General features: G+C 37.2%; 1 protein-coding gene across 2 annotated transcripts in view; it reads right to left on the reverse strand.

The window, feature by feature from the left end:
* TAFA2 (TAFA chemokine like family member 2) overlaps positions 1 to 27,556 on the reverse strand; it is a 501,881-nt gene that overhangs the window by 129,630 nt on the left and 344,695 nt on the right. The gene's annotated exons all lie outside the window — the stretch shown is intronic.

Genomic DNA, 27,556 nt, shown 5'->3' on the forward strand with positions numbered 1-27,556 from the left:
AGGCTTTAGATTTTATTCTGAGTAAGATGATGTGTGAAACATTAAATATATTCATGAATCTTCAGCTTCTCTCTCCTTTTTGGGTCACAGAAAATATTCTTCTCAGTTGTGCAAGACCTTTTGACCAGGTGTGGCCAATGAAATATGAGTGAGAGAAACAGGTTATATTTCAGCTGAGACCAGAAAAATGTCATGCAGGATCTTTGAGCCTCTCTTCTCACCTGCCTAAGCCACCAACGTGGCTACAAGTTCCAGGTGGTTGAACTACAAGGTAAAGTCTCTGTTGGCTTGGGTCCCTGAGGAACTATTGGTTAAAGAGATCACCATTCCAGTCCCCAGCCAGACGTACAGTGGACATGGTATATGAGTGACAATATTTGGCAGGGGCAAGGGTCTAATCACTGGGATGTATTTCTGTAGTATAATCTGGCCTACCCTATGGATGGAAGGTGCAGGAGAGCTTGAGGGGTAACTCTATGGTTTATATTCCAAAAAGCTCATAGCAGCCACTGTGTGGAGAACAGACTATAGGGCAAAAGAATGAAATCAGAAAGACTAGTGAGAGTCAATGGCTCTAGTCTGGGAGAGAGATGATAGTGATGTGGATTAAGGTGGTAACTAAGATGACTATTGTCCAAATTAGGTCACCTTTGAGAGGAAAAGGGAATGCTATTAACCCATCATGAACTAAGAATGCCTTGGGAAAATCAAATGGTAGCTGTACAGGTAATGAAAACTTAAAAAAAAAAAAAAAGAATATAAGAATATATTTTGAAGATGTCAACAGGACATGGTGATGAATTGAAAGTTGAATGTGAGAGAAAGAGAAGTGTCAAGGATCATTCCAAGAATTGTTCTGGGCGAATGGAGACGGGGAAGACTGAGCAAAGAGGAGTTTTGGGGCAAGAGTTGGGAAGTCAAACTATGATATTAGAAAAATTAGGTGTGAGATGCATGTTAGATATAAATGGGAGATGTCACCTTAAGAGTTAGATCTATGACTATGTAAATAAGGGGGAAAGTTGGGGCTAGATAAAAATTTTTTTGGAAGTCATGAGTATATAAATACTATTCAAAGCCATGGGACTGGCTGACCACATTGTGGGACTACAGACAAACAAAAGAGGAGATCCAAGTACTAAGTGAGAAAATGAGGAGGATTCTTCAAGGAAATGGAGAAAAGATGGCAAGGGAAGTTAGAGGAGAACCAAGAAAGAAAGGGTATCCAAGAAAAATAAATAAGGAAACATCTTAATAGAACATGTGCTCTGTGTCAATATCTGCTGTAATGTCCAATAAAGTGAGTGCTGGGAATATACTATCAGTTTTAGCAACATGAAGATCCTTGGTGACCTTGACAAGAGCAGATTTAAAAGACTGATGGGAACCAAGACCTGAATGAAGTGGTTAAAAGAGAAAACAGAAAGATAAAATGTAGAGCCAGCACATTCAAACTCCTTGAAGGAATTTTGCTCTAATTTGGAGCGAATAAATGAAGCAGCAAGTGAACGTGGGATGTGGGGAAATAAATGTGTATTTATGTTAATAAGAATTATCCAATAGAAAGGAAATAGTTGATGATGCAGGGGAGAAAAATAAAAAATAACAAAGAAGACCTTGAGTTAGTAAGAGAGGATTTATCTAGTATTTATACACAGAGAGTTAGGGACTCTCTGGTCCATGGATGGATGTTCATCTGCTCTAGCAGAAGAGAAAAAATTGTTTTTATTTTCTGGAGAAAAAAAAAAAGAACAAAGTCAACACCTAAAGATCATGAGGTAAGAAGATGAAGACCATTCAGAAAGAAAGAGAAATTGTGAAATAGTTGTATTAGTAGACAGGTGAATTAACTACGGTAGCCTGGTTGCATAATACAATCACTTGGGGGGAGTCTTTACTTCCTATCAACACCGACACTCCACCCCAGAACAATTATACCAGATCTTCTGGGATTGGGACCAGGGCATAGTTGATGTTTATGAGCCAACAATGAGATTAATTACAACTATGTCTTAATTAATTTCATAACCATGAATTTAAAGGCAGCATGGTTCTTCCTACCTACCCTCAGGAGGTGTTCAAATTTATATTCCTGATTCTCAGGCAAGAACATCACTCTTAATCTCTCCTCAATCTTCAGTGAATCTCTATCACACCTATCCAGTAAAGTCACATCCCTCTGGCATAGCACAAGATCCTTTATATAATAACCCAAACTACCTTTTTGAATTTGTCTTCATCTATAGAGTTGCAGAACTCTCTTCCTCAAATAAACTGGGGTGACTCACTACAAACATCACACAAACCTCCACACTTCCTTGGATTTCATTATGCTGTTGTTCTCCACCCACAGCTCCAACTTCAATGATCTCAAACTGGGCTGTGCACCAGAATAATTGGGAGAGGTCTAAAATACACATGATATAGCTCTGTTGCAAGATCTAGGGTCAAGCCTAGAGATTCTTCATTATTAGTAAATTTCCCATGTGATTCTTACACAGTCAAGGTTGGTCCCTACACCAAGGATGGAAATCATTGCACTTACTGAAGCTGTTAAAATTCTGCTTATCTTTCAAGACCCAGAGATATCCCTTTACCATAATCCCTTCTCGCTGAAATTTACTGCTCCCTTTTCTCACTTACAGTGTTTATTTCACATGCCAAACACAGATCTACATACTTTCATACACATTATCTCACTTAAGTCTCACAAGCACCATGAATCAACATAGCTTAGATATGGCTTTTGCCCTATTTCATCATTTTGCTCCCGGGTCCAACTGTGGACATGTGTCTATATTCCAGAGATCTGCTGCTTCTTCCTCTTCAAGAGAAATGAGAATTTGGCCGCAAGAGCAGGAAATCAGTAAGATCAATAGCATCAGGCTGTCTGGTGCTGTGGGTTGCTACTGGATTCCTTACCTGCACATTAGCTCTTATTTCTGCTATGAATAAACCCTCTGATTCACAATGTTGACCTTAGCCTGACCCAATGACATTGGCTTCTGCAAAGGGAAATCTGGCAGACTGACAGGGCCTTCAGGCCAGTCTGCAGCTCCATTTGCAACAGAGCACACCCGCAGGTGATAAGTCTCTTTACGGTTGTGTACTGACTCAGTATACAGGGATTTGTACAATGTTTTGCCAAGAGGTCAGTACATGTTTTTCCACATCCCTTCCTGGGAAAACATCAACTCATGGGGGACTATCCTAATTAGATCACTTCAAACCATGCACAAACCCTGCAGATAAAAATAAGTGGGAAAGGGACACCTGCATGGCTCAGTGAGTTAAGCCTCTGCCTTAAGCCCAGGTCACGATCCCATCAGGATCCTGGGATCTAGCCCTGCATCAGGTTCTCTGCTTAATGGGGAGCCTGCTTCCCCCTGCCTCTCTCTGTCTACTTGTCATCCCTCTCTCTCTCTCAAATAAATAAATAAAATATTTTAAAAACGTAAGTGGAAAAAGCTGCAAGAACTATCTAGCTTTAAAACCATACCAACAGTTGATTTAATCATTTGACTGTTCTTTCTGGATGAAATGACAGCCATTTCTCTTTATTATCATTCTCTATTCAATGAAATCAATAATACTATGTAACTTATTGAAGCCACAGCAATTATTCCTTACGTCAAATCATGTAATTTATTTCTGTCATGGTTCTAGTCACTCCAAACTTAATTTTTGGAACACAATCTTTTTTTTTTCCTGTCACTTTGTTAATTTTTCTTTCTCTGTGACTGTGATCCTCCATAATTGCTTTTGTTGTCTCAGCTGCTCTGTTTTGACTGTTTTCTGCATTTCTAACTAAATGCTAATCCATTTCCTCCCTTTGCCTGAGGAAAAAAAAATCAGTTCTACCCCCAAACTACTTTCTTCTTCTGACTATAAAATAATACATAAAACCTGTGAACAGGTCTCAAAAAGAAAATTAAAATTACACACAATCTAGACGAGCCACTGTTAACAGTAATGTTTTTCATTCTAGGCTTTGATATATACAGATTTAAATAACTGTTTGTCAGAATTAGAATAATGTTATATACAATTTTCAATGTAATTTAAAATATATACATATGATCATTTTCCATGTTCTTTGAAAAAGAGACTTTAATAAATTAAAAAACAAATTATTTTTAATGATGGCATAATATTTTACCAGATGCTACCACAATTAATTTATGTTTATGCCATAGCATATTTAGGATATTTTCCATCTTTTACAAACAGTGCTTCAGTGAGTAAGCCTATAGCTATCTTTAAACTGTCAAAAAAAACTTTCAATAAACATTTTAAAACACAGATCTCTGCCACAGGTCTGAATTTTTCCTAATAGATCTCTGCCAGGGGTCTGAATTTTTCCTAAGACAGATTTATAGGAGTGAAATATTACTGAAAGAAAGAGCACAAATATTCCGTTTCCTTTCTTCATTCAGCCCAAAACAGGTAAACACCTATTAAGTGCCAGACCCTGTTACAGGCTCAAGAAATAGAGCTATGGACGAGATGGGGCACCCCTCCTGAAGGGGTCCATAGTTCAGTAGGAGACAGAGTCAACTGAAGGACTGCACTTAGCATCTTCAGTACTGAAATGATAGTAGGTACAACAGATGTTCCCTTAACTCACTTCCACTTAGACAACTCTGGATTATCTGGTGTCTTCCATTCCTAGCCTCTGGTAAATGGGTTCATCAACACCAAGTGTGCATAGTCTTAGTTTATGGCTACTTGCTCCTACTGGTTAAATTGAGTACCTATCAGAAATCACTTGCATGTGTCCCCAAACACATACCAGTCGTACATGCCACTGCACTTCCGTCATTTAATTAACTAATATAAAAGCTGATGCTATATGAATGTGAAAAGTTGTGGTTAGATTCAAGAAAGACAAGTTACTAAAAATGTATTTCTGAGGAGTTAAGTGTGAGTGAAAGAAATTTTTTTAAGAGATTAGTGAAGATAATGTCTAGAAGTTTCCACAGACTGATTATTCTGCAAATGCTTTAGATTCTTGAATCCTGACCTGGAAATTTAGAGGATACACTGTGAGTGTTGTTTACACACGGAAGATAAGAGAAAACTCTATTTAGAGAACTCATCTCAAAGAAAAGGCCTTAGCCCTCTCTAAAATTTGGGTGAATTAATATGGATTTTTGCCATTTTTAAATTTTATCATTTCCTCCTTAAGCCAGCTGTTGGGCTAACTAACCACTGCTGGGCTCAGTGACACTGAATAAATAAACTATTCCTTAACAAAAATGAAGTTCTTACAAAATAGCACCAAATAGCTTCTTGGAAATTTATAGAAATATAGAAATTTATAGAAATATAGAAAATTCTAATATATAGGAAACCTATTCTAATTATATTCCTCAAAACTGGTTTAAAAGTGCCTTTTACCATAATTAACTACCATTAAATATTCAGAATCTTTGCTAACTGTATATATGTAATATATATAATATACTATATATACATAACATATAATTATAATTATTGTTATATCATTGTATTATATATATCACTGTTATTCTTTTAACAAAGTAACAGTTAAAGAAACAGTTATATTTATATGTTTACTGGGAATTTGTATTCTGTCCTTTGTGAACTTCCTACTAATCCAGACAAGTATATGCAGGATTTTTTTCCCCCCCTTATTGACTTATAAGAGATTCTTAATATATTAAGCTATTCCTCCTTAGGTCATAAATATTGTTGAAGTCTGTTTCATGTATTTAAAGCTTATTTGTGGTTTCTTTTTTTTACTGACCAAAGTTTTCACTGTTCATGTAGTCAAACCCACTATTCTTTATCTTTCATGTCTAAACTTCCTCTACCTTATCTGTATCTTGTGAGTTATGTAACTATGAACATATTTTATAGGGACAACAAGCAATATTCTTTTTTTTTTTTTTTTTTTTAGTTGTGGAGGGACAGGGAAGAGAAAGAAAGAGAATCTTAAGCAGACTCCATGCCCAGCATCAAGTTTGATGTGAGGCTTGATCTCACGATCCTGAGATCATGACCTGAGCCAAAATCAGGAGTGAGACACTTAACCAACTGAGCCATCCAGGTGCCCAGGGGATGGCAACCAATATCTCAGAGTCATTTAATTTTTTTTCTTTTATAACTATTTGAGTTTTCAAAAATCAAAGATTACGTGGTATACCTTCTTATGTCCACATGAGATTCCTTCTCCAATCTTTAGCAACCTCCTTTCAAGGATAAAAATGAATGTTGTTCTTTATTCACATCATAATGTTAACCTATTGGTGCTACCTTAACAGTTACATAAATTGCAAAGAACTTCTGGTACACAGTTAGAGTATTTAAATATGAGCCATACTCTTGATATAGATGGTGTGTATATTATATGAAATCCACTAATATTCCTGTGACTATTTGGAATCGTTGGGCATGTCCTTTCCTATACATCACTTGTATGTCTGATTTGCTAGGTTTGAAATTTTGTGACTCAGTCCAGGAATTCATTCCTATATTCAATAACTCATAATCAGACATGTACTTTTAGCAAGACTTTGTGCTAATTGCTGAAAATAACACAGAACAAATAGACATGGTTGCTGCATTCCTGAAGCTTGCATTTTAGTGGGGAGGAAAGACGGTAAACAAATTAAGCCAATAAAAAAGTAATTAAAATTTTAATAGGCGTATGAAAAAGTAAAAAGTGTTTCACAAGCCTGTAATTAGGGTTCTTTGAGGAAATGATATCAGAAACGAGTACTGAAGGATTGGAAATAATTAGCCAGTGGAGTAGACAACACTGGGGTTGTCTGGGTGGCTCACAAAATCTGGAAAAGTACCCTGTGCTGCCACATCTGTTTTACATGAGTTTAGCTCACAACCTGAGCTGACTAAAGCAGGCACAAACACTTGACCTACGGTAAGCCTATTCTAGGGACTAAACCTAAGAGAAGAAAATCAATGCCTTGCAGCTTGTAAGAATAGTCAACACAGGCAGGAGACTCCACACACAGGTGTGGCTCTCTGTTCTTCACACATAAAGGAAGTTGTGGAGGAAGAAAATACAGTCTGTATCAGAGAGGGAAGAGCAGGCTAGCAGACGGGTCAGACAGGTGAATACAGGCAGCAATTAAATTCTTATGCCAATTGTTCCCAAGGCCCAATGACCCTACTCTTCATACAGTCTTGTGAGATACTGTAGCATGCTTCCAATGAATCCTTTTTCCAAAGCTTATTGCATATGAATTTCTGGAACTTCTTATTGCATATGAATTTCTGGAATTTCAGGAACTTTCAACCCAAAACATGCTAATTCACATAAGCAGGTAAAAGGGGGCAGTATATTCCAGAAAGGGAATACAACATCTGCCAAGGCTCAAGGCAGACAGGTGATTGACACATAGAAAAAAATCCTTCAAGATGGAAATAAAAACTATCTGAGATGAGAGTAGTCAGGTAGGAAGAGCTGGAATCATTTGGGGCCTAATGGGCCACGCACAGGATTTGGGATGTAACTTACAAGCAATTGTTATATTATTCCTACTGATGCAGAAAGAGAAGCAAACAAACAAACAAAAAGCAACTTAACAATTGAAAATATCTGTTCTTCCCAGACATTTTTTAATAGTTTCAGCATACATTTTTGAGAATCTATTATATAGAAGGTGATACAAAATTGCCTCAGGGAGCGGGGACAACAGAGAGAAGGATAGGCATTGGATTTCCCAGAAAACATTATATAAAAGTGTATTTTCCAATAGTTTAGAAGAAAGAGAAAGTTTGTATAGATTAAGAAGAGTAACTTCAGAGCAGTGATTCCCAACTGGGAGAAATCCACCTCTCACCCTCCAGGGACACTAGGCAATGTGTGAATACATTTTCTGGTTGTCACAGCTGAGGCAGTGGGCTGCTTGTATTTGAGGGATGGAGATCAGGAACACTGCTAAAATCCTACAGTGCATGGGACAACACAGAATCATCTACCCTCAATATCAGTAGGGCAAAGGTTGAAAAATCCTGCATTGAAGGGTACAGGTATTATCAAAGCTATTATATAAGAAGACAAAGTAGTAAAGAGTAGACTCTTCACTTGGGATTGGTGCCAAATGTTAAAACCTGTCTATGCCATTAAGGCCTGAAGTAGGCAATTGTTTGTCCTCTAGAAACTTACAGTCTAGGGGCACTTGGATGGCTCAGTACTTTGAGCAAATGACTCTTGATTTCAGCTCAGGTCGTGATCTTGGGGTTGTGAGGTGGAGCCCCGAGTTAGGCTCCACATTGCACAGTGAAGCCTGCCTAGGATTCTCCCTCTCCCTCTGCCCCTCTCCACCCCACCTCTCTCTCTAGAAAAAATAAAATAAATGATATATTTTTTAAAAAGGATCCTCTGTCTCCCTCTGTCACTACCCCCACCACACATGTGTGCTCCCCCCCCAAGAAAAAAAAAAGAAGAAGAAAGGACATTTACAGTCTAGTGGGGGACATAGGCCAGAAAGACAGGAAGTGAGCAATTCTGTCAATACTAAGATAGAGGAGCATATGTTCTTATAAAACAGTGAAGTGAATATCTATCCCAGTCTGGGGAGATCAAGGAAAACTTTTGTAGAGAAGAGAGGTCTTAGATGCTGCCTAAGATAGTAAGAGAAGAATCAGAGTCAGTATCAGGAGAATGAGGTGGAATTAGCCAGGTAAAGTTGACACTGACATGGGGAAAAAATTTCAAATGGTAAGAGCCTTATACGCAAATATTGGGAGTCATGATTCAAAGATCTGGAGCTGTGAAAGCCTATGAAATGCCCATGGGGCTCAGGTTCTCAGGATCTCTGAAGCAGAGAGCCCCAGAAGTGGCAAGGCTAATAGAGATCATGCTGGAGGGGTAAGTTCTTGCTGTACTGGGAGCAGCAGTAATTCCAAACTGAATGCAGGGCTGCACTAGTCGAGTTAACAAAGCAGAGTTCTGACTTGGTATATTGTGAAGTGGGAAGCAGTGGCATTTTGAGGTTAATTCTGACTTAATATGCTTCAAGTCTATTTTTATATATGTGCCTGTAGTGCCTCAGTTCTGTATTTCACTGTGCCTGGATATTTATATCAGGAGTGTGATAAATCAGTGATAATGTTATTTGGCATGTTTCACAACCAGTCAGTTTGACTGACACAAGGAATCAACCTTGCATATTTTAAAACTGCTTAAATTTACTTTGGTTATAAGGTTGTATATATTAAACATACACCTCCATTGTTCCTTGACAAACCTTCCTTTAATTTTATATACATGTTAATTTATAATACATACTATTCAACCAAAGAGCAGACAATAAGCCGCTCACATTCTAGGAAGCCTTACTAAAGGGATTGGTTAAGAGATGACAGAACGAATGAGCCAGCTGAAAAATCTCAGGTAGAGAGCAAAACAATTTGCTATCAGTTGCCAAGGAATTATATATGTTTCCAAGGTAACTCCCAACACAGCTTGTTGTCTTCGGTATCTATTATACTTTGGAAAATTTTCAGGCTTGTTTCCTTTTCTTAAAGGTCTTTTACTCTTTTAAATACTGAAGATCTTCAGTTAAACAAAGCATTTACTACTTTTACAACCAGTCTCCTAGTAAAGGAGCAAAGGAAAACAATGATGTCTCTTTCCTATAGGGTTTTATTTCGGTTTCTCTTCTGAGAATATCGTATCAAGACAGTGGGAAGGTAAAAATGGTGGCAGACAGACCCTTGAGGGATCAGAAGCAAGAGTAATGAGGGAAATTTAGAGATTAGGTAAGGGCAAGTCCAGCAGTCAGAAGCCAAAAGTTATAGAGATGTCTGAAACCGACGCTAAGCATGGTCAACCGTCAATATCAAAGAGTCAAGATACCAGATATAAAAAATACCTTATACTGGCCAAAACCTCTTCCCATTTAATTCAGGAGACTGATGGAGTCCCTAATACACACAGGGCACTATGCATACCCATGTATCCTGCTGGAACAAGGATCAACACTAGCGAGAGGTCAACCCACAGTTGGCTTGTACCAGTAGGGGAGCCCCAGTATAAAGGTAGCCCATGGATCTGCCAAGGGATAGCGTGCAACCATATTGAAAGCAGTTGCTGTCAGAAGAGTGGCATTACCCTACACACTACATCAGAGGTGCTCTCCCTTTATTCAAGATCAAAAGAGTCTACATCAGCTTTCTTCCCCCCCCACCCCCACAAAAAAGGGTATTTTAGAAGAGCCTGTCTCAAACCAGTACATTTCTTAAGGATGAGGCTGATCGGACAAGAAGATAGAAAGTTAAAAGTCAACTGGCTGATTCAATTAGGATATCCAAATTGGTCAAGAGAAATGATACAGAGAGGTGGAAGGCCAAAGAGAGCCCAGGTAAGCCAAGTCATGATCTGAGTTCCTTGGTCGGTGCCAGATACAGTTTAAGCTTTAAAAAAAACTAGCAGGAGAAGGGCACCTGGGTGGCTCGGTGGGTTAAAGCCTCTGCCTTCGGCTCGGGTCATGATCCCAGGGTCCTAGAATCGAGCCCCACATCGGGCTCTCTGCTCAGCGGGGAGCCTGCCTCCCTTCCTCTCTCTCTGCCTGCCTCTCTGCCTAGTTGTGATCTCTGTCAAGTGAATAAATAAAATCTTAAAAAAAAAAAAAAAAAGAAAAAGAAAAGAAAGAAAGAAAACTATCAGGAGATTTTAATGGCACAGTCTTGATTGGTAATCTTTTTTTTTTCTTTTTGTTCATAGTTCAAAGGTATATAGAAAATAATTATGCTTAGCAGTAGATCATGAGTCTTCTTAGTCACTTACATAGATTCACTAAGTACACAGGGATAGCAAAACAGGATAGAAAGAAGAAAGGAAAATATGGTTTGTTTTGTTCAATCAAAGGGCTCCTCAAAGATGGGGCAACTTGTTCTTTATTTTGGGGAGATCAAAATATTGAGTGCAACTAGATGCTTTCATTCTAAAGGCAGATGCTATTTCAGCACAACAGTGCATTATTTATTTATTTATTTTTTTTAAGTTGAACTATGTTGTTCTTGAAAATGTCAGGTACAAATCCTCTGAAATGCCTGACCTTTTCAATTTCCAAACAATGGATCACATAAGTCTGTATGAAGAATAAGAGGGCAAGTTAGGAACCTGCGTTTATTCAGGTTTGTGAGGTTTTTATAATGAGCCCATTTAAAGGATACTCATGCCAAGGCCCAATGGACTCAAGTGAAATACTGTCCAGAAGTCAAACTAAAATATATATTCTAGGGCAGGAAAATTTGGAGGATACTAAATTTTCCAAAAACCTCCAAGTATGAGAAGCCCTAATTATAGGATATTTTAATTTCTTCTAAAATGAAAAATTTAGCAGCCACAGGGTGAATATTGGAGCAAACCAAGGAGCTAGTCAACATTAAGGCAGACATCTTTCTCTTTGAAATGTCCTACACAGATTATATTTAAACTTCAGCCACAGTTACTTAAGACATCTTTCTAAGGAATTTTCACTTGATATTGAAACGTACTTTTCTCAGATTCAGTGTGTAGCTGCATCAGATGTTGTATAAACTTGAGAGCTCATGGGTGGCCATATACACCTGGAGAAGAAAAGTAGGTTCCCAGAAGGAAGAAGGAACCAGACACACAGAGGAGGGCTGACATTAATCCCCGTGTGAAGACAGAGATTAAGGGAATGTCTGCCTTTGTACTGTCAAGCCTTGCAGGAGACTGGAGACTAACTTTGTAACAAAATTTACCTCAAATGAGGAAAAGAGGGCAATCATGAAAGTTTATTTCTGTGAAATCTGTTCTCTCTGTAACTACAGATCAGAGACGCCTGAGTCAGATAAAGAAATTATTTCTTTGTTTGCTGAATTACTCTACTATACTCTGTTCTTAAAACAAAGTTGGTATACTATTTAGGAAGCACTGGGACTCAAGAAAATGGGAAAATTATATTTAAGGGGAGGTGGAAAAGTAGGGTTGACCGAACAATCACATAAAAGCAATAGAAAAATATTCAGAGCACTGTATTTCCCATTTATTCTGCTTTGAACAGTTCACAGCCCATAATTAGCACATTCTATAATACATAGAGGTAAGTCCTCAAAGGATCATAAAGAAAAGAGTTTGTTTTAAAGATTAGTTGAAAAAGTTGGGGGATGTTAATTCTAAAGGAGAGATGATAGATGTCTGAGATATTTAAAGGACCATTACACAGAAGGAATAGTCATGTAATGCCTCGTTATCTGTTTTCAATTGCAATTATGCAGCAGATGTTTTTACTTCTAGTTTTCAAAATAGATACAGGCATATCACATAAATAGGTAAGCAAATGTATAAATACATAAAGATATAAGACAGAACTTTCAAAGAAATTCAAATAATTTGATGGCTCAAGAAACAAAGTGGGTGAACTTTGAAATTGTGAAGCAAGCTGTGATAATACACAGAAAAAGCTGAAGACTGGTCAAGAGTGCTAGAGAAGAGATTGACAGCACTGTATTAGTACTTAGAATATATGACCTCTACATTTTCAATGCTGAAATTCTGGGTCAATTGTTTACCTGGGAAAAGAAAATAATGTTAATAACAATATATACATAGCTTTTAAGAGATAATTCCAAAAATATTTAGTAATTTATGCAGAAATGTAGATCATTGAGACAAGTTGTAATTTACAAGATGAGAATTTTATAAATTTGTACTTTCTCATTATTCATTTAATACTTTCTTCCATGGAACAGCCAAATGAGATTCCCTAAGAATTTCATTTTAAATTACTTTGACATTTTAGCCAATAAGGAAATACTTTAGCCTTGACTGACACTGAGTAGCAAACATCTCCTGTTTGAAAAAAGATTTTTATCTAAGTTGTTTTCCACAAAATATTTCAAAGAATTTACTGCACGAATAAAAACTGGTCACATATAGTTTCAATGTTTCAGTATTCAGAACTGAATATGGAGTCATTTGTAGAAACCAAAGAAAAGTTTGCTTTCTTGTTACAAGAGTGCCAAAACCCCCCAGCATTTTCTCATCTTTTCAAATGGCTTTTATTTCTCTGAGATACAGAAATTTATACCAAATCTTTATTATTTGGGTTAAAATGGATCATTTTTATAGGAACTAGGTTTTAAAGCTCATTACACCCAAAGATTTTCATTATGATCTAATTTGAAATGAAAGTAAACAGAAATAATAATTTTGTTCTGCTAAAAGCAGTCCTTATGCTTTAATAAAATATCACAAATCACAATTACAGAGAAGTAACAAATTGACTAAAGAACAGGATTCATGAACAATTACCAGCCATGTGAAAATCTATTATTAGTTTCAGAAAATCATCTCTATGAGGAATAACCAGCTATTTTCTCATCCCTAAATTGTATATTTTTGCCTTCCTTAAAAACAATTCACAAAGTCAACTCAACCTACAGTATCACGAAACTTAGAAATATATATATAGTATACATTTATATGTTAATATACATACAGACAACCTCAAAGAACATTCCTATCATGTTGAGCTCAGGAACCTGCTACAGAAATGAGTTAAAGTCATAAGGAATTAAACATAATGAAATGGTCTGTTTGATATGGCAACTATGGGTTCCTGGGGGGCGGGGGGGAAGGGAGGAGCAGAGAGCAAAGATATTTCATGAAGAGAAGAAAAACAAATTATAAACTGAGAAGTTTGCTAGGCAATTAGTTGAGTTGTTATTTTAAATCTCTGGTGTCTGAGAGAGCTCCAGTCTGTTCATGTCCACAGCAGCTTTGGCACTAACAAAAAATGGTGACACAGGACATCATTCAGCAAGACTACAGAATTCTTTTTTTTTTTTTTTTAAGATCTTATTTATTCATTTGACAGAGAGAGAAGGATCACAAGCAGGCAGAGGCAGGCAGAGAGAGAGAGTGAAGCTGGTTCCCCGCTGGGCAGAGAGCCCGATGTGGGGCTCGATCCCAGGACCCTAAGACCATGACCTGAGCTGAAAGCAGAGGCTTACCCCACTGAGCCACCCAGGTGTCCCAAGATTACAGAATTCTTAATATAAATTTGAATTTACATTATTAATCATTTTTCCCTATGTTCCCTTGTTTACTCAGTCAGAGATACTGTCTCTCAATAAAAGAAAAAGCATACAGAGACACCACATATGCCCAGGAGCTTAATCACCTCCAGATTCTAGATCCTAATTTCCAAACCCAAAACTTCTCATTGCCTTAGAGGGTGCAAACAAAGGACACAGAGAACTGGCAACATTGCAGCACATGAGACACCGTGGCTCCATAATCAACCTCTGATTTACTAATAATTTCTTTAGCACAGAAATTTTATCCATGAGGAGTTGCTATTAGGACTTTGAAAGAAGCCAGATTTGAAACGTTAAAGAAAATCCCCTAGAGAACCGAGATAGGTCAGTATTCCCCTGGAAAGATCACTCATTTTCCAAGGAGAGTATCTTAGGATTTGGAATTAAAACTTCATATTCTAAAGTTCCCCAGTGTGTCTGGGAAGCATAAGCAATCATCTGATAACTCAAAAGTCTAAAGCCCTTTGCCACTAGCACTCATGTAAACGATCCACAAAACAAGATTCTATAAAAAGACAAAAACAGGGGCGCCTGGGTGGCTCAGTGGGTTAAAGCCTCTGCCTTCGGGCTCAGGTCATGATCCCAGGATCCTGGGATCAAGCCCCACACTGGGCTCTCTGCTCAGCAGGGAAGCCTGCTTGTCCCTCTCTCTCTGCCTGCCTCTCTGCCTACTTGTGATCTCTGCCAAATAAATTAAAAAAAAATCTTAAAAAAAAAATACAAAAACACAACATACCATATGGATAGAACCTAGGATGTTCCTATTGACAGAATAAATGCTTGCCTAACCTCATTTTAGAAGGCCATAATTCCTTCATTAGCATTTCAATGCAGTGTTTGTGTTGAACTAGTCAAAGAATTCATTGTATAATATAAGCTTTTCTTCATGTTCATGTTATTGAAAATACTATCAATCAATGTTTTGAAATAAAATAGGGGCACTTGGGTGGCTCAGTTGGTTAGGCATCTGCCTAGCTCAGGTCGTGATCCCAGAGTCCTGGGATCCAAGCCCTGTATCAGGCTCCCTGTTGGGTGGGGAGTCTGCTTGTCCCTCCCGCTCTGCTCTCCTCATTCTCTCTCTGTCAGTCTCTGTCTCTCTCTCAAATAAATAAAAACTTTTTTACAAAGGATAAAAATAATACATTTAGAGCCCAGATTGGGAGTCAAGACTCTTTGAAATATGAAACTTTGGCTAAAGAACAACAAAGGGAATCTTGAAAAACAGCAATTCTTGGCCAGATCAGTAGTAATATCCTAGCGTATCTTCATAGGTGCTGTCACTGCATGTCTGATATACCAGAGGGAAAGACTTCTTCCTATACATATCAGTGTATTACAAATATTGTTGTGGCTTGACATATCATATTCCTTAGCATACTTTCTTCAAGTTATTAAAATTTGGGGCTCAATTTTTCTTTTGATCAAATATACATACTCACTTCCAACAGCATTTTCTAAATGATTAGATCCAAGTTCAAAACAATTCTGAAAGATGAGTGGGAATTATTCTATTACTTCTCCCAAGGTGATAATTTCATAGAAGTTCATGACTTATTTGAGAGCTTTGTACTCTGATAAAAGAAAATCTTAACCCCAAAACAAATTCAAGTAAGAAAACCATAAAGGATAACTGTTTTTAATGTTTCTATGATATAAAGGTTGACTTTGTTAGAGCTATAGTCTTTGTTCATATAACCTGAATATTATTTCAGTTAAAACAAAAAATTGGTTTGTGGTTAAATGAGAGCTCTAATTACAACCTAAAACAATCCCCCGACAGAGACAGGTCGGAGAATGGCAGTCACATTTTTTTTTAATTTTTTATTTTTTATAAACATATATTTTTATGACAGTCACATTTTGATAGAGATAGTTAATGTCCTCAATAAAAATACAGAGATTCCAGCAACCATTAGTCAAAGAGGTAAAAGTTCTACAATTTCAAATTCCAAGCTGTTATTTCAGAAAAACTGAAAACTCCAGTTCATCTCCCAGGGGTGTGTCATGAAACAAGTTGTTTTGTGATCAAAGCTTGCAGCCATCCCTTCCTTTTTACTTCCTACACAGATTTCTCATCCTTCCCTTAGCTGCAGTCTCACCACCTACACTTTGCCTCCCAGACAAGTCTTTTACTCATGCATGAACATATCAGCCATCTCCTATTTACGTGGACACCTTCAGGTTGACAGATATGTGCACTTTCTAGTAGTTGCGCTTTTTGCTAACATTAATATGAACCTGTCTCTATCATCTCTTCTGCTGTTGCTATTAATACACGTGCACATGCTTTGTCCTTAACTTTCTATGAATAGATAAGATTTTATTAAATACTCATGGTGTTCCTACTTTCATTACACCAAAGTGTTTTTCTTTTAGTTGATGAGTTACTAGAGAGCACAATGATTTAATTCATTGTGATGATCTCCTGGTGCCTAAGTAGTATCTGGTATATAATGACTGCTCAACACATGTTTGTTGAATGACTGAATGATAAATAATTTACTGAGAAACAAAATGTTTGGAAGAAAAAAACAATCAGAATTTGATATTATTTCCGAAACTTAATTGTCTTCAATATTTGATATGTATAAATTACTTAGCAAAAAACCCATTATGTATAAAATATGTAAGACAAATATGTTGGGATATAATTACATGTCAACATGATTGACCTAGAAAGAATGAAATTTCTTCACTGTTTATTTAAATGACCTCATTTACAAAATTCATGTAACAAATTTTAGGAATATATAAATGGCAAAGAAACAGAGTGCTTCACCTGTCTTTGATCTAAATGTCTGGCTGGCACCAGCAATCTGGAGGAGTATTTCCTACAGTGTTTTGTATCAATGTTAGGGTACCATATCTTTGTCAGGAAACAAATACAACAGGGTGATTTTTCTGAAGTAACATCTGTTTTGAGATAAGACATTAACAAAGTTAGAAAATAACACATAAGCTAAATATACTACATAAATAACATAATTACTTATTAGTATATTTTCTCCTAATAGTGGATTCATTCTATTAGTGAAGCTGTCACTTTAACCTAAACTTGATTTTCACTTCTTTTTTTTTTTTTTAAAGATTTTATTTATTTATCTGACAGACAGAGATCACAAGCAGGCAGAGAAGCAGGCAGAGAGAGAGGAGGAAGCAGGCTCCCCACTAAGCAGAGAGCCTGATGCGGGGCTTGATCCCAGGACTCTGGGATCATGACCTGAGTCGAAGGCAGAGGCTTTAACCCACTGAGCCACCCAGGTGCCCCATGATTTTCATTTCATTTTTACTGCAGTTTTTTTTTTTTCTTGTTTCTCTTTTTAATATAATTTTTTATTTTTTATAAACATATATTTTTATCCCCAGGGGTACAGGTCTGTGAATCACCAGGTTTACACACTTCACAGCACTCACCAAAACACATACCCTCCCCAATGTCCATAATACCACCCCCTTCTCCCAAAACCCCTCCCCGCAGCGACCCTCAGTTTGTTTTGTGAGATTAAGAGTCACTTATGGTTTGTCTCCCTCCCAATCCCATCTTCTTTCATTTATTCTTCTCTTACCCACTAAAGCCCCCATGTTGCATCACCACTTCCTCATATCAGGGAGATCATATGATAGTTGTCTTTCTCCGCTTGACTTATTTCACTAAGCATGATACGCTCTAGTTCCATCCATGTTGTCGCAAATGGCAAGATTTCATTTCTTTTGATGGCTGCATAGTATTCCATTGTGTATATATACCACCTCTTCTTGATCCATTCATCTGTTGATGGACATCTAGGTTCTTTCCATAGTTTGGCTATTGTGGACATTGCTGCTATAAACATTCGAGTACACGTGCCCCTTTGGATCACTACGTTTGTATCTTTAGGGTAAATACCCAATAGTGCAATTGCTGGGTCATAGGGCAGTTCTATTTTCAACATTTTGAGGAACCTCCATGATGTTTTCCAGAGAGGTTGCACCAGCTTGCATTCCCACCAACAGTGTAGGAGGGTTCCCCTTTCTCCGCATCCTCGCCAGCATCTGTCATTTCCTGACTTGTTGATTTTAGCCATTCTGACTGGTGTGAGGTGATATCGCATTGTGGTTTTGATTTGTATTTCCCTAATGCCGAGTGATATGGAGCACTTTTTCATGTGTCTGTTGGCCATCTGGATGTCTTCTTTGCAGAAATGTCTGCTCATATCCTCTGCCCCTTTCTTGATTGGATTATTTGTTGTTTGGGTGTTGAGTTTGCTAAGTTCTTTATAGATTCTGGACACTAGTCCTTTATCTGATATGTCGTTTGCAAATATCTTCTCCCATTCTGACAGTTGTCTTTTGATTTTGTGAACTGTTTCCTTTGCTGTGCAAAAACTTTTGATCTTGATGAAATCCCAATAGTTCATTTTTGCCCTTGCTTCCCTTGCCTATGGCGTTGTTCCTAGGAAGATGTTGCTGCGGCTGAGGTCAAAGAGGTTGCTGCCTGTGTTCTCCTCAAGGATTTTGATGGATTCCTTTCGCACATTGAGGTCCTTCATCCATTTTGAGTCTATTTTTGTGTGTGGTGTAAGGAAATGGTCCAATTTCATTTTTCTGCATGTGGCTGTCCAATTTTCCCAACACCATTTATTGAAGAGGCTGTCTTTTTTCCATTGGACATTCTTTCCTGCTTTGTCGAAGATTAGTTGACCATAGAGTTGAGAGTCTATTTCTGGGCTCTCTATTCTGTTCCATTGATCTATGGGTCTGTTTTTGTGCCAGTACCATGCTGTCTTGATGATGACAGCTTTGTAATAGAGCTTGAAGTCCGGAATTGTGATGCCACCAACGTTGGCTTTCTTTTTTAATATCCCTTTGGCTATTCGAGGTCTTTTCTGGTTCCATATAAATTTTAGAATTATTTGATCCATTTCTTTGAAAAAGATGGATGGTACTTTGATAGGAATTGCATTAAATGTGTAGATTGCTTTAGGTAGCATAGACATTTTCACAATATTTATTCTTCCAATCCAGGAGCATGGAACATTTTTCCATTTCTTTGTGTCTTCCTCAATTTCTTTCATGAGTACTTTATAGTTTTCTGAGTATAGATTCTGTGTCTCTTTGGTTAGGTTTATTCCTAGGTATCTTATGGTTTTGGGTGCAATTGTAAATGGGATTGACTCCTTAATTTCCCTTTCTTCTGTCTTGCTGTTGGTGTAGAGAAATGCAACTGATTTCTGTGCATTGATTTTATATCCTGACACTTTACTGAATTCCTGTATAAGTTCTAGCAGTTTTGGAGTGGAGTCTTTTGGGTTTTCCACTTATAGTATCATATCATCTGCGAAGAGTGATAATTTGACTTCTTCTTTGCTGATTTGGATGCCTTTAATTTCCTTTTGTTGTCTGATTGCTGAGGCTAGGACCTCTAGTACTATGTTGAATAGCAGTGGTGATAATGGACATCCCTGCCGTGTTCCTGACCTTAGCGGAAAAGCTTTCAGTTTTTCTCCGTTGAGAATGATATTTGCGGTGGGTTTTTCATAGATGGCTTTGATGATATTGAGGTATGTGCCCTCTATCCCTACACTTTGAAGAGTTTTGATCAGGAAGGGATGCTGTACTTTGTCAAATGCTTTTTCAGCATCTATTGAGAGTATCATATGGTTCTTGTTCTTACTTTTATTGATGTGTTGTATCACATTGACTGATTTGCGGATGTTGAACCAACCTTGCAGCCCTGGAATAAATCCCACTTGGTCGTGGTGAATAATCTTTTTAATGTACTGTTGAATCCTATTGGCTAGTATTTTGTTGAGTATTTTCGCATCTGTGTTCATCAAGGATATTGGTCTATAGCTCTCTTTTTTGGTGGGATCCTTGTCTGGTTTTGGGATCAAGGTGATGCTGGCCTCATAAAATGAGTTTGGAAGTTTTCCTTCCATTTCTATTTTTTGGAACAGTTTTAGGAGAATAGGAATGAGTTCCTCTTTAAATGTTTGGTAGAATTCCCCCGGGAAGCCGTCTGGCCCTGGGCTTTTGTTTGTTTGGAGATTTTTAATGACTGTTTCAATCTCCTTACTGGTTATGGGTCTCTTCAGGCTTTCTATTTCTTCCTGGTCAGTTGTGGTAGTTTATGTGTTTCTAGGAATGCATCCATTTCTTCCAGATTGTCAAATTTATTGCCGTAGAGTTGCTCATAGAATGTTCTTATAATAGTTTGTATTTCTTTGGTGTTAGTTGTGATCTCTCCTCTTTCATTCATGATTTTATTTATTTGGGTCCTTTCTCTTTTCTTTTTGATAAGTCTGGCCAGGGGTTTATCAATTTTATTAATTCTTTCAAAGAACCAGCTCCTACTTTCGTTGATTTGTTCTATTGTTTTTTTGGTTTCTATTTCATTGATTTCTGCTCTGATCTTTATGATTTCTCTTCTCCTGCTAGGCTTAGGGTTTCTTTCTTGTTCTTTCTCCAGCTCCTTTAGGTGTAGGGTTAGATTGTGTACCTGAGACCTTTCTTGTTTCTTGAGAAAGGCTTGTACCGCTATATATTTTCCTCTCAGGACTGCCTTTGTTGTGTCCCACAGATTTTGAACCGTTGTATTTTCATTATCATTTGTTTCCATGATTTTTTTCAATTCTTCTTTAATTTCCCGGTTGACCCATTCATTCTTTAGAAGGATACTGTTTAGTCTCCATGTATTTTGGTTCTTTTCAAACTTCCTTTTGTGGTTGAGTTCTAGCTTTAGAGCATTGTGGTCTGAAAATATGCAGGGAATGATCCCAATCTTTTGATACCGGTTGAGTCCTGATTTAGGACCCAGGATGTGATCTATTCTGGAGAATGTTCCATGTGCACTAGAGAAGAATGTGTATTCTGTTGCTTGGGGATGAAATGTTCTGAACATATCTGTGATGTCCATCTGGTCCAGTGTGTCGTTTAAGGCCTTTATTTCCTTTTTTTTTTTTTTTTTAAGATTTTATTTATTTATTTGACAGAGAGAAATTACAAGTACACTGAGAGGCAGGCAGAGAGAGAGAGAAGGAAGCAGGCTCCCTGCTGAGCAGAGAGCCCGATGCGGGACTCGATCCCAGGACCCTGAGATCATGACCTGAGCCGAAGGCAGCGGCTTAACCCACTGAGCCACCCAGGCGCCCCAAGGCCTTTATTTCCTTGCTGATCTTTTGCTTGGATGATCTGTCCATTTCAGTGAGGGGAGTGTTAAAGTCCCCTACTATTATTGTATTATTGTTGATGTGTTTCTTTGATTTTGTTATTAATTGGTTTATATAGTTGGCTGCTCCCACGTTGGGGGCATAGATATTTAAAATTGTTAAATCTTCTTGTTGGACAGACCCTTTGAGTATGATATAGTGTCCTTCCTCATCTCTTATTATAGTCTTTGGCTTAAAATCTAATTGATCTGATATAAGGATTGCCACTCCTGCTTTCTTATGATGTCCATTAGCATGGTAAATTCTTTTCCACCCCCTCACTTTAAATCTGGAGGTGTCTTCGGGCTTAAAATGAGTTTCTTGGAGGCAACATATAGATGGGTTTTGTTTTTTTATCCATTCTGATAGCCTGTGTCTTTTGACAGGGGCATTTAGCCCATTAACATTCAGGGTAACTATTGAGAGATATGAATTTAGTGCCATTGTTTTGCCTGTAAGGTGACTGTTACTGTATATGGTCTCTGTTCCTTTCTGATCTACCACTTGTAGGCTCTCTCTTTGCTTAGAAGACCCCTTTCAAGATTTCCTGTAGAGCTGGTTTGGTGTTTGCAAATTCTTTCAGTTGTTGTTTGTCCTGAAAGCTTTTAATCTCTCCTTCTATTTTCAATGATAGCCTAGCTGGATATAGTATTCTGGGCTGCATGTTTTTCTCGTTTAGTGCTCTGAAAATATCATGCCAGCTCTTTCTGGCCTGCCAGGTCTCTGTGGATAAGTCAACTGCCAATCTAATATTTTTACCATTGTATGTTACAGACTTCTTTTCCCGGGCTGCTTTCAGGATTTTCTCTTTGTCACTGAGACTTGTAAATTTTACTATTAGGTGACGGGGTGTGGGCCTATTCTTATTGATTTTGAGGGGTGTTCTCTGAACCTCTTGAATTTTGATGCCCGTTCCCTTTGCCATATTGGGGAAATTCTCCCCAATAATTCTCTCTAGTATACCTTCTGCTCCCCTCTCTCTTTCTTCTTCTTCTGGAATCCCAATTATTCTAATGTTGTTTCGTCTTATGGTGTCACTTATCTCTCGAATTCTCCCCTCGTGGTCCAGTATCTGTTTGTCCCTCTTTTGCTCAGCTTCTTTATTCTCTGTCATTTGGTCTTCTATATCACTAATTCTTTCTTCTGCCTCATTTATCCTAGCAGTGAGAGCCTCCATTTTTTTTGCACCTCATTAATAGCTTTTTTGATTTCAACTTGGTTAGATTTTAGTTCTTTTATTTCTCCAGAAAGGGCTTTTATATCTCTCGAGAGGGTTTCTCTAATATCTTCCATGCCTTTTTCGAGCCCGGCTAGAACCTTGAGAATTGTCATTCTGAACCTTAGATCTGACATATTACCAATGTCTGTATTGATTAGGTCCCTAGCCTTCGGTACTGCCTCTTGTTCTTTTTTTTGTGTTGAATTTTTCCGTCTTGTCATTTTGTCCAGAGAAGAGTATATGAGGGGGCAAGTAAAATACTAAAAGGGTGGCAAAAACCCCAGGAAAATATGCTTTAACCAAATTAGAAGAGATCCCAAATCGTGAGGGGGGATAAAGGGGATAAAAAGAGGTTCAAAAAGGAAGAAAGAAAAAAAAGAAAAAAAAAAGAAAAAAGAAAGAAAAAAAAAGAAAAGAATTTAAAAGAAAAGAAAACACCTAAGAAACATATAAAAAAGAAAAAATATATGTATTAGATAAACTAGTAAAAAATCGTTAAAAAAGAAAAAGGTAACAGTTAAAAAAAAATTTTACCCGAAGGCGAGAAAAAAAAACAAAAAATGAAAAAGAAAAAAATTAAGTTAACCGCAAGACTAAAAAAAAAAATCACAGGGCAAAAGCCATGAGTTCCGTGCTTTGCTTTCTCCTCCTCTAGAATTCTGCTGCTCTCCTTGGTATTGAAACCGCACTCTTTGGTAGGTGAACTTGGTCTCGGCTGGATTTCTTGTTGATCTTCTGGGGGAGGGGCCTGTTGTAGTGATTCTCAAGTGTCTTTGCCCCAGGCGGAATTGCACCGCCCTTACCCGGGGCCCCGTGAGTAATCCGCTTGGGTTTGCTTTCAGGAGCTTTTGTTCCCTGAGTGCTTTCCGGAGAGTTCCGGAGAACGGGAATACAAATGGCGGCCTCCTGGTCTCCGGCCAGGAGGAGCCGAGAGCCCAGGGCCCCACTCCTCAGTGCGCGCTCAGAGAACAGCACCCAGTTGCTCCCGTCTGCCTGACCTCCGGCCGAGCTCCGAGCTCACCGAGCCTGCGACCGGTTCAAGGTCACCCCGAGCTGCGAGCTTACTGTCGGCTCTGTCTCTGTAGCCGGCTTTCCCGTTCCAATACCCGCAAGCTCTGCGACACTCAGACACCCCCGATCCTTCTGTGACCCTGCGGGACCTGAGGCCACGCTGACCCCGTGTGGGCTTTGCCCCGGGTAGCCTCTGGAGCGATGTCCCTCAGCGGAACAGACTTTTAAAAGTCCTGATTTTGTGCGCGGTTGCTCCGCCGCTTGCCGGGAGCCGGCCCCTCCCCCCGGGGTCTATCTTCCCGTCGCTTTGGATTCACTTCTCCGCCGGTCCTACCTTTCAGAAAGTGGTTGTTTTCTGTTTCCAGAATTGCTGTTCTTCTTCTCTTCGATCTGCCGATGGATTTTCAGGTGTTTGCAATCTTTAGATAAGCTATCTAGCTGATCTCCGGCTAGCTGAAGTAGTCTCGGCCTGCTACTTCTACTGCAGTTTGTTTTGGATCAGGAAAATTTTTTTCAATTAATTGTTTTTCTCAACATTAATCTTCCAGTGACTAGTTATAACATAAAAATACATTATAAAATAACATGTAACATTCTACTAACAGGCAACATTTTGTTCAAAATACTCCCACAGTTATATAGTTGTGAAAGCATATTAATTTAATGTATGGGTAAAGAATTAAGGAACTGATCATTTTATGTATCATATTTCAAAAGGGAAAGAAAATGTTCTCTATGACTCACATTTAATTTTATTTCCCAAGAAATACCTTTCAAAACAATAGTTATAAAAGTGTTATCAGTAAAATTTAAATTTCATATACAGTAAAAACTATAATAACTTATATTTTATGGCACTTTAAAATAAATTTCATACACATTATCATTTTTTATCTCTCTACCAATCTAGTATAGGAGAATATGCACCTATTTTTCCTACTTTATGGTTGAAGAAACTAAAATTTCAGAGATAATATGTTTCATCCAAGAACATTCATCCAAGCTCAAATCCTAAATTCTCCTGACTCAATTTTTTTTCTCTTTTCACCATTCTGATCAGATAAATATATTAAGCACCATTTCAAATTAGTCTTTCAATTTGTTATCCAAACATTCAGTCTCCCATAGTTATTGTGAACTTATAAACTATTTATTTGGAAAAGTAGAGATGTTCATCATGAGTTATGAGCTAAGTAGTCATCTTGTTTGGTAATTTAATACCTAAATTTTGTTCTGATTATTTTATTTTGTTAACATCCAAATATCATGATTAGACTTAAATTATTAAGTAAATGACTTCCTATTATATGGACATCCACTACATTAGTGATACAGACATGGAACTCACAATATGAAAAAGTAGAAACTAGAGAAGATACTAAGAATACTTTCCGGTCACCTGATAACTTATATTATTATATAATTTATAAAACAGTATGATTTGGTAATTTGATAAGAAAGGTATTCACAGGATTAAGGTCAGGATTTGTTTTATTGTGATTAAACAAATATTTTAGTACTTCGTAGGCCAAAATTGTTTCTTACCACACACATGAAAAAAATATGATTAAAATAAATCATATATAAATGAAACAACTTTTTCCTCAAATATGTTGTCATACGAACTCAGTAAAATGTAGATTATTGATCTACTAGATTATATGAGCTACTCCAAGTCCTTAAGGTCTGTTAGGTCAAAATTTATTGGGGACTTTTAAAAATGATGATTAATGACAGGAGAATAATACTATGAAACAGGTATCACAGTAAGAAAAATTTACTAACTTTGGGTCATGCATTTTCAACAGGGATGAAAACCGATTCATGAGAAAAAAAATCTTACGTCTAATTACAAACCATAGCTATATATACAACACAGAATAAGCAGATACACAGTATATCTGTGATATTAAAATCTCAAAAGTATGGGGATCAACTAGGAAAAAAATCTAAAAAGCTCCTTAGAAGGAAAAAATGAGAAAATGGTTGAGAAAGAGTCCTCTAAGTAAACAAGGATTAGCAAACTCTTAAGTTAAATTAATTCAAAATGTCTTTGACTTCCTTTGATTATTACTAAATGATGAGGGCCAGTCATATGGATACTTTAAATAAATTCCACCAAATAAGTTATGCAATGCTTTCTAATAGATATACACTGTCTATTGTGGGTCTGAAAATAACTAGATATTTATTAATTAATGAATTGTTCACAATCAAAAGAGAATGAATGTTTTATGATTTTCATCTTTTTTAAGCATGCAACTATGCAATAATGATATATAAATTCATTCAGTGACTATTGAATCCGCCAATACCAGAAAAACTATTATAGTATTTCTTGAAATAGTAAGATTCATTCTCCTCATAGCGTACTGTTCTGCTTTAGGTTTATTATCAAAAAATTCTTGAATGCATGAGATAGAGAAAGAATACTTGATTCATAGACTAAGTAAATAATGTATTTGAAGTCATACTAGAAATAATAAAGATTATCCGTTTTTAACTTTAAGTATTCAGAATTTCTCTAATTCTACATTTTCAAATACATCCTAAACTGAAAACAAAATCCAGTATCTTAAAATAATGAGAAAGTACAACAAAAAAAGATTTCTTGAATGCAATTTTTAAATTATTTTTTAAAGTCAACATTACACTTAATGCTGGAACACTAGAACTACCATTAAAATAAGAAGAAAAAAAAAGCCAAAGGTATCTGCTATCCTATTAATTTCTTAAACTCTTATGTAGTTTTGTAAATTTATCAATTTCTGTTCAATGTTTTAAAATATAAAATCTAAATTAAGAGCGTATTTAAAATAAGAGACCATGTTATAATTTTAGTTATGCTAGATACTGTTAGGAACAGCCAATGCTGATCTAAGAAATATACTTGGATATACATTCAAAGAGCTTATAGCTAAATGGAAAAGTAAACATTAACAAATAATTGTACAAATAATTACAATTACAATAAGAGATATAAAGTGTGCAAGGTACTGTACGGCCATATGACAGAGAAGCTAACCTACCAGGATATGAAGAGCTTTCTGGGGGAGATAATAAACATGAATAATGGCTTGCAATTAGCTAGACAAATAAAACAATAAAATGCAAAGAGCTCACAGAGGCAAAGGTCACATAAAGGAGCCCAGTGCCTTCAAGAAACTGCAAAAGATAATGTGTCTGGACCACATAAAAAGGGAAGGTACCCAAAGAAGAAGAAAAGAGACAAATCACATAGGGCTTTATTAATTGCGTTAGAAAGTTTGGACTTTATCTTAAGGGTTCCAAGTAAAGAAGTAAAATTGCCAAATATTTACTTTTAAAAGTTCGCTTCAATAGCTGTGTGGATTACAGATCAGAGTTGGAATACTGGATGAGAAGTAAATTGCTATAGCTCAAAGATAAAGACCATGGAGATGCAGAATATTCAGACTTGAAAGGCAGTTAGGAATTAAAACTAACAGGTTTTTACAATTGATTGATTGAATGTGAGTAGAGATGCCAAGAAAGCTGTCAAAGATAATGCTGAAGACTCTGTACTGAGCAACTGGGAAGAGAGCAAGAGTAACCTGTGGAGTGGAGAGCACACTGTTGACAATATTTTCTAAACTTTCAGGGTTAAATAAACGTCCTGAGAGGCCAAACAGAAAACCAGGAAGATAACGGTACCCTCCCTTGACTTTACCAGTAGGAGCCTTCAAGAGAAGGTGGAATGTTATGTGTATCTAGCAAGGAAGCTCTACCAATACCAAGTTTCCAATTAGATGCTTCTATGTGGTGCCTATCCCAGCACCTTCCACAAATACTAAGAAATGAGGCAGGAACTGAAAGAACTAGCCATACCTTCAGAATTCTACACTCTGAGAATAGAATTCCAAGAGAATACACATGCGGAGGGAAAATTCAAGACCCACTCTCCAGCTTGGGACAAATAATAGGAAAGGACGAGACAATACAAAGAAGAAGGGGGAAAAAAGGCCTGCAGAATGGTATTTTTTAATGAAAAGAAGATATAGTAACTCTAAAAGCAATATCATACCATCATATAAAAATACACAAGAAATTTAAAAAG

Source organism: Mustela putorius, unplaced genomic scaffold, assembly GCF_011764305.1.
Source record: "Mustela putorius furo isolate JIRA1106 unplaced genomic scaffold, ASM1176430v1.1 tig00003988_pilon_pilon_pilon, whole genome shotgun sequence".
Lineage (NCBI taxonomy): Eukaryota > Metazoa > Chordata > Mammalia > Carnivora > Mustelidae > Mustela > Mustela putorius.